Genomic DNA, 19863 nt, shown 5'->3' with positions numbered 1-19863 from the left:
ACAGTGATCATTTTCAACTTTGAACTCATCTGAAAACAACTCATGAAAAAATCCCTCTTGGAAAAATGTCTTTTTCTGCGCAATTACAATCAAAGTTCTGAAAGTTTTGTGGCTATGTATGACAGTTAGAATAGTTACTCCTTGAATGAAATGACGAAGAAGTCCAGTTCCGGTTAACAGTGGTTAATACGATAATAAGTCGGTAATCAGGTCCAGCACAATACCCCGATAAAGGTATATAGCTTGATAAAGCTATATAGCTTTATCAGTCCAGTCCAATACGAAAAATCGTAATATTACAGAATATCGTAATATTATTCTTATATTACTCTTTTTCGTAATATAGTTAAATTACGAAAACTCGTAATATAGCAAGTTGTGAGCTCTAGACTATATTACGAGTTTTCGTAATGTAAGACAAACAAAGCATTGAAAGAAACTGAATGGTGTTAAGGAAAGTATGACGTCAGAAATACATTATGCCCCAATGGTACTAGTATCACGTGGTCATTTCGGTCAGTGACGTCTATCGAAAAGTATGAAAATGTAAGAAGAAAGTAACAGTAGTAATGGGTGAGTGAAAATTTTGTTTTATTTTTCTTTTATAAGAATTTTCCCAGGGATGGAAACAATTTTCCATAAAACTTCATTGTATCCTCAATCTTGCCACAATGGTCTATAATCCCCGAACTCCTTATATTTTTTCCGAAGTCTACCATAAAAATCAGACCCTCGTCTCCAACAACGAGATGTTACGGGATATAACTTGTACAACTTTCACGAGGCTCTGACTCTGCATGCACTTGGATCAAATGCATCAAAACAAAGAAAATACATGCATATCCACGATGATTTGATGAAACCAGAGACATATAATCTCTGATGAAACATAACAAGGAGGTTGTATCAGAAAAAAGGGAAGTAACTCTTAGAAGAGTCAGAAATTGCTTATATTACGAATTTTAGTAATATTACGATTTTTCGTATTGGACTGGACTGTTTATCAAGGTATTTAAAATACATGTACCTTGATCAAGGTATTTCATGAAATGAAAATTCAAAAAAATTCTTTAAAAATTAAATACTGAAAGTCGAGTTCTGAGTTTTTGTCTGTGTGTCTACTTGTGCATGAAAAACACTGGTATCAAAAAGAAAGCATTAAATAACGTCTCCTCACACGACACATTTTTATACTGATTTGTTTGTGTTTGAGTATTTTACATGCATGGGTGAATTTACTGACAACAACTCAGAACTCGACTTTCAGTAATTAATTTTTAAAGAATTTTTTTGAATTTTCATTACATAAAATACCTTGATCAAGGTATTTTAGATACCTTGATAAAGCTATATAGCTTTATCAAGATATATACCTTTATCGGGGTATTGTGCTTGACCTGGTAATTATTCAGCACAATGTGAAGTAATCATACTCAGTCATGCCTCACCGCGCCTAATCATGCTAATAGACAGGACAGTTAACCAAACAATGGAATTACATGTTTTGCTCTAAATTGTCCAAACTCAGCAATGTATAAACTTATCTCTGCTTTGGATTGTTTTTAAAGCCTCCGTAGTATAAATATCAATAGTCATTTAATTGCGACTTTTTGTCTTTTTTTAATAAAATGAAAACTTTTGAAAACTTACCTTGAAATAGCTAAATAAAGCTACCTGAGGTAGGTAAATAAAGCTACGTAGGTAATTCTACCTACGTAGCTAAATCTAGTGATTGTACTGGACCTGTTCTAGGAGATTAACTATCACGTCTCAGATATCATGGATATAAAAAAGAGTTTAGGCATACTCATTTCTTCTTTACTTCAATGGAAACCTAAAAGTATGATGAAGTTCGTGAGCATATTGTATAACACATGCTCTGTGTCACATGATCTGAATAATTATTAAATATAGTTGAGCTATAACTTATTATACAGTTAACAGGTTAAAGTATATCATTGAGGGAGTAAGCAAGATTCATCTTGCTTAATACTCCCTCAGTGATATACTTTTTAACTGTTTTATTGTACCGATACAAATAGAGGATTACGAATGGCGGGGAATAAGCTTCAAGACTAACACAGGGGAATTAGTCCATTAACATATAAGGCTGATACAAAAGTAAAATCTACAGTATAAGGATAACCTAGCTGGGAATTAGCTTCCGAAGCAGGGATTAGATCATTTAACTAACACACCAAGAATTAGTCCATTCACTGAGATTTGTAGGGAATTATTCACATTTTACTGCCTTACTTTTATATACTAGGAAAAAATCAGTAGAGGTATAATGAAATATTTTAACATATTGTCCTGAAAGGGACTCCAGGAGATTTTCAAAAGTCATGCATTAATACAACACATGGACAAGCTAATAAACAGCCCCCTCTCAGTGTTTTCACCCTGACTGAACTAGTATTAATTGTTTTCATTATTAATACCTCTACTGATTTTTTCTATATAAAAATTAGGTAGTAAAATGTGAATTATTCCCTTGAAATCATTGCGAATGGACTAATCCCCGTGCATAAGTCATATTAGTTAATCCCTCATTTGGAAGCTAATTTCCAGTTAATATCTATAATTCACTAGATTTTACTTTTTTTTATCGGTATAATATTTTAACGGCTTTTAACAACAACAAAACAATCGAGGGACCTCATGTAAGTACCGAGCAAAAAAATTTGAGGAGTTCCGAATGACAGTTAAATACTAGCCAGAAATGAAATTGAAAGGGGAAATCCCCATGCACAAGTCAAGTGAGCTAATCCCAGTCTGAAAGCTAATTTCCTGTCGTAATTCTCTTTCACATTTAATTTTTTTTTACTTTTGTATCAATATAATGAAACAGTTAAAAAGTATATCATTGAGGGAGTTAGCGAGATTCCAGTTCCCCTCGACCAGGTTTATTTCTCAGCTGTGCCTCAAGAAACAGTCCAGGTCTTGAGAAACTGGAATCTTGCTAACACCCTCAATGATATACTTTAATTGTATGATAACTTGTTGTCCTGACTGGGAGATTTTCAAAAGTCATTAGACAAGTATAACAGTGTGTTTGGATACAACTCATGGACGAGCTAACACACAGCTCCCTTTTAAACTGTCATGTGAACACAACATGCCGTCACATTAATCAAACTAAAAACAACATACTTTTGCAACTTTACATAATTTATTGCTTGTTAGCCCAGCAGCATGTTTGTGTTAAGTTGCGTAAGCGTGACAGCATGTTGTGTGTTAGGGATATATATGGCATGTTGTATAAAGTTGTGGTATGGTAATGGACTGATGGTGTGTTGTGTGCTAGCAAACTGGCATGTTGTAAATAATGCATGACCACCAGGCAGAGAGTACATTTTTATGAACATTCTGATGCAATTTCCCAAGTGACAATGCGTGAGCGAAAAGTATGGCTATGTGCTAGGATATTGTCACATTGTATTCTCATTTTGTACTGGTCAGTGCATTGTGAAGTGTACAGTGTACCTACATACTGTTACACTTTCACAAGTGACAATAACACCTCTTCGGAAACTATAGTTTATATAAGATATTACCACGATTATTGCGGAGATCAAAGAAATGCTGCAGACATTATTCTCCAATAAATCACAAACATCATCAAAACATTATCAGATCAGAAACAAGTATCAAACTTGAAGAATTCAAATGCATGTTTGGTAGTAGAATGAAATACTTGTTTAGACCACATCAATGTATCGTCTTTTGCAGTATAAACACTGTAAATTGTTTAAAGTTCCTGATGAATGTCGCTTTTTATAGCTAAGCGTGCTATTCCATGGAACTCCCTACACATTTAAACAACATGATTCTAGTAAACAGGAAAGTGATTTTGTTATTGTATATTCATTAAAATTAATCAATACAAATTACATGAACGGACAAATTTGTAATTTAAAAAGGCTACTTTTTAATGCAACGAAAGCTCAAATTGTCTGATTTCCATACACTGGTAAGCAAACACATTTTTCCTGTGGTGTTAAATGGAATTGTGTAATCAAGACATGGTGATCTAATTCGTTTCACTGTAGAAGAAACAATCAGCCGTATTTTAGCATATCAAGGGATCTTAGTAGAATAGAAATAAAGTCTTTGTTGTCGTGAATGATGCAGGGTAACCTCCTTGGTCTCGCAATGTTGTTTGAAAGATAAAAGCCTCGGCTAATGTCTCAGCTCGGAGGTTAACCTGCAACATTCACAAAAACGTGGACTTTATTTCTTAATTATATATAACTATTTCAATGGTCATGCTGCCAGCTGTATATTTATGCTTCAGAGATTTTTAATGCTTTTCTGATTTAATCCTTTCTAAGTGTTGTATCATTTGCAGGAAGGATATGGAATTTTTTAAGAAAATTACAACACAAACAAAAGATGCAGGTATGTACATGAGGTTAAGCAAAAATGAAATGAACCAGAAAAAAATTCTCCTTACGGCAATTTTCTGATACAAATTTCAACACTGAATCTCATATTTATTTCAGTTGTTGTAAAAAAAAATTATATTTGTAACATAAATCTCAACATTCTTTTGAAATTTTTTTAAAAGAATTATGATCTTTAAATTTGAAAACAAACAGTAGATCATCATCATCAGATATGACCAAGACAGTTAATTTGTAGATAAGAAGAATGCAGTAGTGATGGGAAGAAAGACATGGTTTTCCATCCCGGAGAAATTCCGTCCTCTGCCCAACAGGATAAATATAATTCTGAGTACAACCATGAGGTCAGTTTCAATAAATTTTCTATTTGTCTCACCCTGGACCACTGAAGTGTAGGGGGCGGGGTGACTAGAGCATTTTATATTGAAAATACTACTAGAAAGTACAACTAATGAGTCACCTTAATCATAAAAAAAATATTCTGAGTACCAAGAGGTCAGTACTGATTTATTTTCTGAGCTAAAACTGGGTCAGTGAATTTTTTCAGGGTACAGTAACTGGTAACTTGAAAAGGGTAGGGTGGGGTGAATCAAATATTTTCTTATGAACTACTACTAAGTACTACAACTGTTGAGCCCCTCTAAAACAAATATATATTATATGTTGACGGTGTGACAGTTAGGGCGAGTGCAGATACTCATTCAGTTTTGATTTAGATCAGGCTGCTCAAACTGCTCATGACATTTGGTGTGTCTAGATCCTGACATCACATGACTTCCTATTCAAGTTGCCTTACCAAACTGCAGCCTGAGCAGTGCTGACGTAAAATGAAGAATGTTTTATTCACAATTTATCTCCAATATATTCTTAAAATCAAATTGAGTTTACTTTTTGTTGAACTTTTGTTGCTATTCTTGCGAGAACATAGCTTTAGGAAGCGATGCATTATGGGTCTAGAAATAACTTGGGGAAAAAAATTTCTTTGGATTAATCTTTAAGTCCGAATTTTCACTTCACCCAGGTGTTGTCATTAGAGCTAGCACTGTTAGTGGTGCCTTGCAGCGCTCACTGTGCTCTCTATTAATACTTGGCAATATAACTATGAAAGACAAAATTTTATTTTCATTTAAATTTTTTGTAATAGACAAATTTGGATTAGAAAATGTCTCCCACATCCAATTTATCGCTGGTCAAATTTTCTTTAAGATGCACAGGAATCACATTTATCATGTTTAAATAATAAGTTTGTAAAAATTCAGATTAAATTCTCATTAGGTGTACTTGTATGGAAGCATTTCCATTCAACATGTTCTTGAGAGACATTGCTACAGTGGCTGGAACGTTATTGTTGACAAACCAATCGTGTAGAATCGTTCGTGCATCGTGCGTTCGTTTGTGTAACGTGCGAGATCGTTGTGTAACTTTTTATCATTTGCGATTTTAATCGTGCGTGAACGTGCGTTTAGAAACGTGTAAATTTCGTTTTGTAAGTTTTTATCCGAATGTTATCTGTGAAACAAGTATTTCGTTTATATTTTATTTTGTAATCCAAACAAGGAAATAAAGCGCAGCTTACATAATTGAATGCGGAACGCACTAACTATTGCTTGTAAACAAGCAATATAGTAAGTCGTACAATAGTATGTTCTCGTCAAATAGCGTGACTTATTGTGATATACCGTACTAAGATGTTTTACTATATTTTTCTTAAGATATTTTTTTTTTAATTTTTCAAATAATCAAAAAAATATATATATATATTTTTACAAATTCAAAGCTAACATAAATGTTTAGTCGGCGAATGTACATGTACGTCACGCACATGATTTTCGGGGTTTTGTTTAACAGTGTTTATCTCTGTAGCTTACTTTTAAATAATGTTTAAAGTAAAACAATAATTTGCAATGTCGTTTTTCATGATTTAGAGATTCATCAACATTTTGAAGTAATGAAAACATATAGATATAACTTTTAAGTTGAGTCACTCAATGCTGCCATTTTTTCCCAATCGTATCCCCCATTCTACATATTATGAAATCCAATTCATTCAAATTTTACGGTCCACCTACTACTATCTTCTGATAGAACAAAAAATCTGTTTTCTTATGTCAGAGAAATATTTAAATAATTATTTATTATCTAAAATAATAAAAAAAATCTTACATGTATTTTTTAAAATACCCATTTCTGTTTTTTTTTCAAAGTCGATGATATATTATTGATAATTCTTTGAATCTAAAATCAATATAAAGCCGTATTTCGTTTTTGGAAATATCGATTCCTAAATAATTTGAACTATTTTGCGTGAAGAATCGTGCGGTTGCGTTAGCAATCGTGTAAGATCATGTAACGTGTAGAATCGTGAACGTGAAAGATCGTTCGTGTATCAGGTTTAATCGTGCGTGTAACGTGATCGTTCGGTTAAGTTGTCAACAATAACGTTCCAGCCACTGTAGTTCCTGACAAGTTTACCTTTAATCAAAACATGGTCCTTGTAATGTTGCCATGCATTCTTGATATGGACAATATTTTTTGTTATTAGCTCACCTGAGCCGAAGGCTCAAGTGAGCTTTTCTGATCACATTTTGTCCGGCGTAAACGTTATATAGTGTCTGTCTGTCTGTCTGTCTGTAAACTTTTCACATTTTCGACTTCTTCTCAAGAACCACTGGGCATTAACCAAACTTGCCACAAAGTATCCTTGGGTGAAGGGGAAAATGAAGTTTTTCAAATTGAAGGGCCACGCCCTCATTCAAGGGGAGATATTGGGAATTATATAAAATTTAGTGGCATATTTTAAAAATCTTCTTCTTTCTTTTCTGTGCCAGGAAAGATGAAACTGTTGGGGAATAGTTATGTTGAATAGGTAGTGTAGATTCAAGTTTGTTCAAATTATTGACCCCTGGGGGTAGGGCGGGGTAAATGGTGGGGCTATATAGTTTTACATAGAAATATATAGGAAAATTCTTTAAAAATCTTCTTCTCAAGAATGACAAAGCCATAATTCATCATATTTATATGGAAGCATGTTCAGGTAGTGTAGATTCAAAATTTGTGAAATTCATGACCCCCGGGTCAGGGGTTCGGGGCCAAAATGGCCGATATAAAGTTTTATAGAAATATATAGGAAAATTCTTTAAAAATCTTCTTCTCAAGAATGACAAAGCCATAATTCATCAATTTATATGGAAGCATGTTCAGGTAGTGTAGATTTCCAAAATTGTTCAAATTATGGCCCCTGGGGGTAGGGCGGGGCCAAAATGGCCGACCAAATTTTTACATAGAAATATATAGGAAAATTCTTTAAAAACCTTCTTCTCAAGATTGATGTAGCCATAATTCATCATATTAATATGGAAGCATGTTCAGGTAGTGTAGATTCAAGTTTGTTCAAATCATGACCCCTGGGTTAGGGCTTCCAAAATTAGGCCGACTCAAAGTTTTATATAGAAATATATAGAAAATTCTTTAAAAATCTTTTCCTTTGAATGACAAAGCCATAATTCATATATATTATATGGAAGCATGTTCAGGTAGTGTAGATTCAAAAATGTTAAATCATGACCCCCGGGGGTAGGGCGGGGCCACAATGGCCGACCAAAGTTTTACATAGAAATAATTTAAAATTCTTTAAATCTTCTTCAAGAATCAAAGCCATAATTCATCATATTTATTAAAAATTCTCAGGTAGTGTTTCAAGTTTGTTCAAATCATGGTTCCCCCGGGGGTAGGGCGGGGCCAAAATGGCCTGCCAAAGTTTTACATAGAAATATATAGGAAAATTCTTTAAACATCTTCTTCTCAAGAATGACAAAGCATAATTCTCATATTTATATGGAATATGCTCAAGTAGTGTAGATTCAAATTTGTTCAAAATAAGCATGCTGAGTGTAAATTATGGTAAGCAAAGTTTTTAAAGATATATATAGGAAATTTCTTTAAAAATCATTTTCTAAAAAATAGCAAATCCATGATTGGTCATGGGACTACTTTTGGATTTAAATTTTACAATAAAAATCCATTTTCTACTTTTTCCTACCCTTAGTGCTCAGGTGAGCGATGTGGCCCATGGGCTTCATGTCTTTTTATCATATTATTGATATTTATAGCCACGCACCAGAGGGAACTTATGTAGCTAAATGTTTGGATGAAGCTGTTTCCATGGTAACTGGAAATGGCATCCTAGCTGACAAGGTTGAGGGTGTTCACATTATTGGTGGAAGCTCTGTCTATCAAGTAAGTTTTTTTTTGAAGATGTTGACAGCTTTAGTTATTGCTATGGGGGAAAAATACTTAAGAATTAAAACTACTAACTGTTCATGTGTTGTGAAGTTTTTCCATGGCAGAATGCACTAAAAGCACCTTTTTAAAACTTAAAAAATATTTACATTTGCTGTGTTTTTCTACTAAGCCAATTGTGAAATTGATATAAATACCAATACCATTTTCGTGTATACGCAAATATAGAAATATACACCGAGCTAACGTGAAGTCACAATGAGGCTATAGCGATGTTACATGTAGTAAAAAAAAAAGTAAGCAAAGAATTGAGTATTTGTAGGAATACATACATATGTTAAATGTAATCATACTACGTTGTCTACCTTAAGAATCTCATTTTATTTTGCGAATCTCGATTCCAAACAGATAATAACTCTGACTAACAGCATATAATCAAAAAAGTATCCATTGCAGTTGGATCTTTGATTGATAAATTAGTCAAACACATTTTAAACATCTCCATTATACTGTACACTGTAATTTCCACCAAGCTGGTTTCTTGCCTTGGTCATTATCATCTGACAATTTAAATACTGTGCAAACAAAAACTTCCTTTTATCCATTTGTTTTTTAAATTTTAATAACTTTTTAAGTATTTAGAGTTGGTACAGATGTGGAGGAGGTATTTATTTCTGTCAATTTTATGAAAAAAGTTGTTACATTAGTGGGTCGCATCAATACCAGCTGAAAGATCTTTTGATAATCTTGCCATCTTTTTCTATTTTTTCTTGAACTCAAACTTGAAAAGCTACCCTTTAATAATGATTTGACATACTATGGGCTATGTCGTCAATACTCGTATGCAGAAATTGGTTAGGGTATCATGCCTTTTATACACATACTTTTATGTTATTTTTAAGCACAGGGTAAAAAAAATCTTCAAAGTTTTCAGTCTTCAATTATTTGAGATAAAAAAAAGTCGTTAAACTTTTCTACCCCCAATATAACCACCTTTACATTGTTCACATACTTTAATACTATTTTAAGCAGCAGGCTTTTCAATACCATTTACATGTACGTATGATATATTCACAGACGTGTACCCTGATGTACTTTATAGATGACAAGCTTTTCATTATCATGCCTGATATACACATACTTTTATGTTATTTTTAAGCACCAGGGTAAAAATTACTGTTAATTTTAGGCCGCCCTGGAGTCTGACTACCCCTGCAGGATTTACCTGACCCGTGTGCTGGCAGATTTTGACTGTGACACATTCCTTCCAGAATTTGACTGCAACGTCTTCAAAAAGATTGAAAAGTAAGTAGAAAATCAGATTTATGAATTTCTGCATAAAATAAATAAGGTTTAGATTTTATATGTCTAGTAAGAAGATAATTCAAGGTTACTTAAACCTTTGAAGTTAAGTAAGAAAATAATTAATCTTAGTAGTTTAATAATTATTCCCTCACTATGAAGGAATATATTCGTTACAAACTTGTGAGCTCATGTCTCTTAGGGTAGCAATATTTTTATCATCATTATTGTACTCGTGTGAGAGAATGCACCATTTTATGACCATAATGTAGCTATACCATATGAATAGGTATAATGTTTTTGATCAGTCAGTCAGTCAGTACTCACTCAGTCAGTCAGTCAGTCAGAGTGTCAGTAGGTCAATCAGTCAGTCAAGGTGTCCGTCAGTCCTGTTTTTTTGTCAGCGCAACTCCTCTTAAACCCATTAAACCACTGCACAGAATTTCGTCAAACTTTGCAGATATTTAGGACACAGTATGTAGACTTGCATATTACCAGGAAATTCTGATTTCTTTATTTTTACAGGGAATTTCCACACTTTTCAACTTAGATTGTTGGCCATATCTTGAATATAGAGATGAATAGTTTGTCAGTGCAACTCCTCATAAGCTGCTGCACAAAATTTGGTCAACCTGTGCAGATATTTAGTGCACAGTGTGTAGATGTGCATATTACTAGGAAAATTTGATTCATTGAATTTTCAGGGAATTTCGGCACTTTTCATTTTAGATTTTTGGCCATATCTTGAACATAGAGATGAGCAGTTGTCAGTGCAACTCCTCATAAACCACTGCACAGAATTTGGTCAACCTTTGCAGACATTAGGACACAATGTGTAGATGTGCATATTTTCGGGAAATTCCGATTCCTTTATTTTTTCCAGGAATTTCAGCACTTTGAGTTTTGGGGGAGCGTGGGGTATTTGAGCTTGTTGTCACCTGCCAAGCGCAGTGGTTAGAGCATTTGCTATAGAGTTGCAGAGTGAGGTTTTTATCCTTACTTTCTGGTCTCTGGTTTCAAATCCCATTTTGGAACATGGAGACCAGTCCTTCAAATGAGACCGTTTAAACAAAGGTCCCATGTCACATAAGGCACAGGCATGTAAAACATCCCTCATTGCTCAATGGCCTTAAGAGCAGAGTGTAGAACCCAATTTGCAGCCCTTCACTGGCAGGTGATGGCATTTCCATATAAAAGAAATATTCTCAAGAGAGAAGTTAAACAAAATGCAAACAATTGAACAAATAACAGATGTTATTTCCTATGTAGCTTGCAATTGTAACACGAAATTTGATTGGTTACAAAGTCTGGTGTAAATTTCCATGCACCCCACTTGAGCCGGGAATAAATAAAACATGAAGTCACAATGCAGTTTTTCTACGATGAAAAGCAAATCACATGACGTCACGATGCATTGTAGTACATGTTTGTAATATTATCATCCACTGAATATTTTCTCCTTTATTTCTTTAGAAAACCCATTGCGTTAATCACTGCATGAACTACATTAAGCATGTCGCTTGTACAGATTTCTTGATCAGAGGCTGTTCCATCAATGAAACGTATAAAGACGTTCACATCATTAATTAATTTTTTTAATCCTACTTTAAATGATTATTTAAACAGATATACATGTAAATATAAACAGTAAAATGTCTTTCTTTGTTTGTTATTACTGGAATTAACGGTTGCAGCTATTGCAGAAAAATTTACATAACCCGCTTACGCGGGTTTATGTATTTTTTCTGCAACAGCTGCTTGCGTTAATTCCAGTAACAACAAACAAAGAAAGCATTTGATTGTTTTAAGTAAATCTTATTGATAGGTTGTGACACAGTTTACTAGCCTTTGATGTTTACAAAGAATTTATTTGGGAACATAGGAAATAAATTTGTTATCCAGGTCCAATTAAGGGCGTACGGGGATTTACCCGGGGTTGTATTCCATACACTCTTTGGCCTCAGGGTGTATGGATAAAACTCCGGGTTAATCCAGATTCACCCTTGATTGAACCTGGATAACTAGTATTACACAATGAGTGAGGTAATTTTTTTTTTTCAGCTGTGAAGATGTGCCAAAAGGAAGAATGACAGAGAAAAATATAGACTTTGTATTTGAAGTTTATGAAAAGATACAAAGTTGAAGTTTCACTGTTTGTGTAGGCTAAGCATAAAACATTGTTTGATGGTGCTTATATATGTTGTATTAATTTATAAGACTAACCTTTGCAAAAAATTCAAATTTAAAATGTTGATGTGAAATGTAACAGTTAGCTTTAAAAGCAGTGAAAAGATTGAAAGAGGTGAAAGGTGCACTTTCTTTTATTTTGTACGTCTCTGGTATGTACACGTTTAAAAAAAAATTATATAGTAGTATATATTAAAGAGAAATGAAAACCTTTGAATACAGGATACTTTACAGCTGTAAAATGTTTTCCAGTGTTTATTTTCTTGACATATTTTTGAAATAAAAAAAAAAGATTCTTTGTTAGTTTTCACTTATGACTCTGAGTTATGACTTCAAATAAATAAAGACTTTTTTCGTGGCAGCACCTACTGTGAAACAGGAGTTCTTTGTATACAGCCTTATTGAAAGGCCATGTAGTTGGATTTCAGTCCACTAAGAAAAGATCAACTCCTTACTCTGAAAATCTAGAGCAAATGCCCATTAACTAGGGTAGATGACCTCTGGGAAAAATAAAGGTCAAGCTTGAAATTATTTTAAAAGTGAAATATGATGTACATTTTACCAAGGTCAATTGAACAAGGTCATTCCCAACTCAGGCCATTTTACAATTCATGTGCCCTGGGGTAGGACAAGGCCATAATCAGATAATAGTATAAGAAATTCTTGAAAAATGTACTAAAGCTATGTTTTAAAAATTTAACAGACCAAGTTTGTCTTGACCTTCAAGTAATACATGTACATGTTAATCCCTGTTGAGATTCTGCTGGGCTAGATATTTGGACTGACGCCGTTGCAGAATCTTAACTGGGATTAATGTACATGTATAACAGCAAAGCTTTTACAATGGTCTCTAATATACATGTACTTCGTAAATGTGCATGATGTACACATGTTGCAGTTTTAATTATCCACAAAACTGATATCAACCGAAGCAGATACACACAACTGTTATTTTGACACTGTTATAAAGAAAGAACCAATTTCATCCTAGTCCAATAGTCGTCGATCGAGCTAAACCAGCTGTTACCTTCGATTGCAGCGCTATTCGACCATATCTTCCATATTACAAATAATGCAGACTATCAGACAGACAAAACGGCTTGACATACCCTGCAGATAAAATAAACCTTTGTTTAACTTTAATCAGCCAACAGTGCTAGAGTTAATTGGAACGAGATGGAAGAACCTGGAATTTACGTAATGGCAGCCATGTGCCGTGGACGCGGTATTGGATACAAAGGAAAATTGCCCTGGAGACACGTCAAGTAAGACTCTTGTGCCGACCCCATACTTTTGGACGAGGTTGGGGTGGCGTTTAATTTCAAGGAAGGATACATTTTAAAATATATTTATTTTGCATTCTCCTACTCATACTATACGCTGAACGAAGAATTCCGTTGACAAAAAATTCTATCGATCTTTGACACAGCGGCGTAGTCTAAAACCTGGACAGGAGTCTTGGACAGCTAATGATTAAAGCTATGACAGCTTCGTGTAATGTATTAAAGTAGGTGTGTAGGGAAAAGTATTTATTAGCCTATTGTTTTGTCCATACACGACCCCCTGTAAATCATACATGTAGGCTAAGGCAACTAATAAGAATTTAATTTCTGCTATTGACTGATAATCCGCCAGCAGATCTCCAACAGGCGGGTAGTTTTTCTACGTGTTTTCAGTAAGAAACGCAATTTATCATGTTCACATATACAACTTTTTTATGTCATAGTACTGTGATTCAATAAACATTTATGTTTGACACGTAAATTAATTCAAAAATTATCATCTGCGCAATCATGCACCTCAACAAAAGTAGATATTAAAATTTGTTTATAAATAAAATAATTCCACAATTTGCTCCACACAGACACCACATTCACTGTACATTTAGTTTCTACCTAAATAACTTTCTAAGAGATTTTTAACGAACATCAGTTTTATTAATCCATACCTTTATATGTTATAAGAAATATTTAACGCCTCCGAACATAGCATGTCGAGCCAGAAATTGTTTTAAACTATGCCTGTTAAGCTTCATGGCTTAATTAAATCCCATGCCACTTTAAAATCCAGTGACTTTCTAGTTAAAATATCACTAGTAACGTTCTACAGTGTAATAAGTGCACTCTAATAAAGTTGATTTACGTACATTTCTTAACTGGAATAGCGTCAATTGTTAGTTGAGAGAATTTTCAGGAATTCGTATTTTGCCCAACAATTTCCACAAAAAATTCATGAACATTTTTGTTAAGGTAGTCCGATCCTCGGATTTTGATTTGATCTGAACATATTTTATTGTATATACTTAACAATTGGGTGTAACAAATTGTCAATTGGTAAGTCAGGTTTAAAGTTTAGAATTTATTGTAAGTCCAAAAATATGAATTTCACAAATGCAATTTAGAACAACTGAATTTAACAAAGAATTTTCCTAAAATTTCACAAACCGAGTTTTACAAAGAATTGTCCAAAAATTAAACAAACTGAATTTAACAAAGAATGGTCCAAAACTGACTCACATACAAACTCACTCACATCTAATCTTTGACAACCCCGCCCACTTTCGTACTGATCGACCAGCCAATTAAATTAAGGATAGAAAATTGCAAGAACAGGGGGAATCCATATGACATTAATTTACAACACTGAAATTAGGTAGAGCTAAGCATAACATATTAAAAGAACACGATCCTAATATCTAACCATAAAGTTGATAACAAGTATGAGTAAATGACATTGATATCGTGAGACAGGAAAGATCCAGATGTCAAGAATTAGATATTGCTAACATGTGCAAAAATACCTTTCGTAAACATCAAATGGAAACAATAATTAACCTTCAACGACACATGTCAAACAAGACCGAAAAGAAATAGAACAATTATAAAAATATATTCATAATTAATAATTTGTCATTTAGAAACCCTTATAACACATAATCATAACATGGGATTGGGCAAAAGTTCTAAAAACTTATTACGCCTTTTCCCTACATATGCATTATACCAAACATATTTACCAACATACTCGGATTTTGAAAATCAGCTGACAATGAATATAAATTGTCTAAAAGATGTCTCTAAATTCTCAAAGGTATGGATATTTACCAAGGGTGTTTCTTAAAACTTCATCTTTACAGTTATTTATTATATAGGAAAAATTAGTAAATCTCAAATAGATTTTCAGGAAATTCGAATAGAACTACCTACAGGAAATTGTCATATTGAAAATTGATCAACTAATACATCTTAGGAATAAAAATCATAGGTATCAACCTTTTAGGGAAATTGTATTATAATTATACTTATTCGGTACTTTAGTTTCTCAGATTTTCTTCGATCATTTTATAATGCAAGGTGTATGACGTGTTTCCTATCATAAAAACGCTATAAATAACTTCTCATTTCATATCATGCTAATTAACATTGGTATCTAAGCCGAGATTAAAAGAATTTCCGATTTCCTTAAATACCAGTATGAGGTACAAATATTAACATTTTGCATATCCTTTCTTAAAACTTCAAAGAATCTTGAATCACATTATATTAAGAGGCATAAAATGAAAACTGTTGCATGAAAAAATTTCAATCTTTATTTTGTGACTTTTTGAATAAAATTATAAATTAAAGAGATATCCTGAGGATCGGATGTCCTTACTCATTATTTCACTCAAATATCATGTTTTTTTTCTGGGTTTTTTTCCAGGTACCTGGCTCTCAAAATTGACATGATTCGAATTCATTTAATATCTTACTTGCAAATTTATACTGTTTAAAACGTTGCCACAATGAAACATATGGAGATAACGAACAGTATTCAAGATCAAAAATCAATAAAACAATTATACAAAGTAGAAACATAGCAAACACGGACCTCCAAAACATCGGAGGTGGGATCAAGTGCCATGGAGGAGGGGGCACCCCCTGCCCACCGGTCACACCCGCCACGTGCTCCTTTGTCATGACTGGAAAATAACGGACAAATCCGTCGGCAATTCACTGTAAAAATAATGGACTTACAATTAGTATGAAAAACGTCAGTCAGCATTTAACTTAATGATACAATGATAATTAATCGAATATCATGAAATTTTACATAGTTCTGCACAAATCCATTTTTTTTCATTTTTCTCACCTTTATTTTTTTTTTCAGAAAAGATTACGATTATTATATGGAGCTGACCTCACGAGTTTCATCTGCAGGTAAGCTAGTTAGTTTATTACATATATATCTCGCCTCTTTCCCTTTATATTTATATAATAGTGTTGCATTATGCATGTACTATGCCTAAATAGTAGGCAGGGTTTGACACATGGTGCACGAGCCGGAGGCGAGTGCACTATGTGTCAAACCCTGCCTACTATTTAGGCATAGTACATGCATAATGCAACACTATTGTTATTATTATGCTGACTGTTGTTATTATTTATGCGGCAATCCATTTGATTTTTTCCTGAAAATAATGGTGGTAACACAGCGCACTTGCAAAAACTCATTCAAAATCTTCATGCTAAAATTAGTTGCATGCTTAGTTATTTTGGTTACTAGTATTTTCTCTAAATAAGTCAGAATTTTCTGTCCCAAAGATACTCATCTTTATTTTCTGTTTTGTTAGTAAGACTGATTTGTTTACAGACGTGGATTCACATTGATAATTTTCTTTTACATCCTTCAATCAAGCGCTATATGAAAAAGCGTTTTAATGACCCCATGATATCAATTCATCTAACGATCTGTATGTAATTAGTTTGAAACTTTGTTGTACACATTTATCTAAGATTCCTTAGAATAAATATAACTGTTTTCAAATAATATTTGTCTATTTTCTCCTTCTTGTGTCAATTGTTTTAATTAAGTTTATATATTTAATAAAATTCTTCCAATCAGTGATCGTCTCTGTGGCGTAATCGATAAGGCATCGGACTGGCAACCTTATGGTGGCGAGTTCGATTCCCGGTGTGTGCATTGAAGAATTTTATTCAGAAAATAAGGCCGTGCACTATTTCGGCATAGTATGCTTACGCTATATAAATCCTTAGACCACTATGCGAGAATAGTAGGGTATGGGTTATATAGAGACAAACTGACAGGAAGCATAATAATGTGTCATAGACAGTCTCTATGTTTTTATCGTTAATTTTTTTTTAGATGTTTTTTTTTATTCTTGATTCTCATTTGTATTGCTGTCCTCTGCACTCTGTCATAGTTAAATGTTATCAAACATAGATCTATGTTTGACATAATCAAAAAGTATTATGTAAAAAAAATATAGAAAAACATAGAAAACAGTGAACAGAGATTCCTTTTTCTGCAAAAACTTTGGCCATATAACGTTTGAAGGTTTCACATTGCATGTGTTTTACATTAAGAAAATTTTGCCTCTACCTTGCTACCTACCAAAGCGCTTCAAAGATGAACTCTAGAAGATATGGCTTTAATTTGTTATTTACAGATAGAAAATGCGTCAGCATTCAAGGAAGGAAAACATGGGAAGGCACGGGAAACGAACAAAGGAAAAGGAAAAATGTGTTCAACATTGTTATAACCAGGGAAGCTGGGTACATCTTAAATAGCTCATTCCGTAAAATAATTAATTAAAAATGAAGGAAAAAGCAGTTCTGCTTTCCCCATTTCCAAAGACGCTTTCCCGCGTCCGACTGTGTTTAAAAAAATTTGGTCGGTTTTTAACTTTCCCACACCCTTAATTAGCCTAAATTAGAACTGCAATTATAACTTATTTCTATTGTCCCACAGTTACACAAAAGAACCTTTAATCGAAGGTATTTCTTAATTTTTAAAGGAAAATAGATGCTATTGATTTTCTTAATAGTATGAAAAATTGATTTGGTCATATTTTTGGGGTGTGTGGGGGAGGGGGGCAAAAAACCTTTATTATATTCTAATATTTTTTTTGTATTTCTTTTTCAAGGAGTTCCCTACAGAAGGATCCTGACGTTCATAAAATTGTCTCCTCATTTGACGAAGCAGTACAGTTCAGTCTCAGTCCGGAAAACCGGAAACAGTTCGAGGCAGTCTGGGTAATGGGCGGACAAAATGTATTCCAGGTTTACCATCTACCTTCATTTTATTTGTTCAAATTTTTATCCCCTCCCCTCTCCCTCTGTGTGTGTATGTGTGAGGGAGGGAGGGGGTGGGTGGGTGTGTGTGTGTACATTGTCATGTAAATTTTGAATTTACCGGGTGGCAATAAATACCAAAAAATTACAACATGACTACTTACATCCACCCAGTATATTCAAAATTTACAACATGACAATACATGTACTCATGTATTATTTCTCAATCTTTATGATTTAGAAGAGTGTCGATTTATCTGACGACTCATGGAGTTCTTCACATGTGTAACTTAATACGATGAAAAAAAAAATGTTCAATTGATACTTTTAATATTATTCAAACAGAACTATCCATTTCTCTTTTAGGAGGCTATGCAAAGTCCTTTCTGTAAGAGAATATATTTAACAGAAATACTGGAGGAGTGTCCCGCCGATACATTCTTTTTGATGAAGAAATATATAAAGAGATCAGGTAAATACATAAAACGAGGTTTTTTTTAAGGAATCGAAGAATTTGGCTAAAAATGACAGATTTAAAATACTAGTATATATTAATGTGCATGGATTAAAGAATATTTAGAATCAATGAAAACATTTTTTGTATGTTTTTGTACATAAGTTTTCAAAAATTATCAGGACTTTCTACTCTATAATACGTAACTTAAATGTTTTGATACATGCACCTTCAATAGCTTTAATGTCATGTTTTCTTTTTTACAAATGTCCCTTTCGACAAAATGAGGACACAATTATCTTTTGTAAATATTCAGACTTATATCCTGTATCTTTCTTTGTCGTAGACAACGAAAAAGAGTTTTATAAAAATGTAAGGTGTATTCTTTTTTTCAGTTTATCAGAGGTGCTTGAGGAAAACGGTGTTAAATACCAATTTAAAATCTACGAAAGAATAAAGGAATAACATACATGCTTCAATTGAGTTGTGTAATTATTTGAAAAGAAATGCCTCGATGATTTCCGAGTATAAAAAAAATGATAAAGATAAAGATATTTAAGATCAAATTTAATTGTTATACGCAGTGAATGCAAAGAAGTACAAATAGAAATCATATAAAACAAGAGGCCCATGGGCCACATCGCTCAACTGAGCAAAAAAGCATAAATCAGTTTATTATTGAAAAGTTGAAACCCAACAGTGGTCCCAAACAATCCTTAAAAGAGAGAGGGTATTATTTGATTAAACTTGAACTAGAATGCTTGCATATTTCTTCGACTACCTGTGGCTTTATTTCCCTTTACATTTGAACTTATATTGTAGCCCCGCCGAACTCCCAGGGGTCATGACTTGAACAAAATTGAATCTACACTTTCTGAGAATGCTTCCATATGAATAGGACTAATCATGGCTTTGCTATTTTTGAAAAGAAGATTTTTAAAGATTTTTTCTACATGTTTCTATGTAAAACTTGAATTCCATGTTGTGACCCCGCCCTAAGCTACCCCCAGGGGTCATGATTTGAACAAACTTGAATCTACACTACCTGAGGATGCTTCCATTAAAAATGATCATTCATGCCTTTGCGTTTCCAGAGAAGAAGATTTTAAAAGAATTTTCCTATGTATTTCTATGTGAAACTTTGAACGGCCTTTGTGGCCCCGCCCTACCCCCGGGGGTCATGATTTGAACAAAATTGAAT

General features: G+C 33.4%; 1 pseudogene; it reads left to right on the top strand.

The window, feature by feature from the left end:
* LOC134256540 (uncharacterized) overlaps positions 1-19133 on the top strand; it is a 19640-nt pseudogene extending 507 nt beyond the window's left edge.
* Positions 19134-19863: the final 730 nt, after the last annotated feature.

This window comes from Saccostrea cucullata, unplaced genomic scaffold (genome assembly GCF_032062105.1).
Source record: "Saccostrea cucullata isolate Sc308-1 unplaced genomic scaffold, CSIRO_AGI_Scuc_v1 ctg3236, whole genome shotgun sequence".
Taxonomy (NCBI): domain Eukaryota; kingdom Metazoa; phylum Mollusca; class Bivalvia; order Ostreida; family Ostreidae; genus Saccostrea; species Saccostrea cuccullata.
This window is presented reverse-complemented; position numbering and strand designations above follow the sequence as displayed.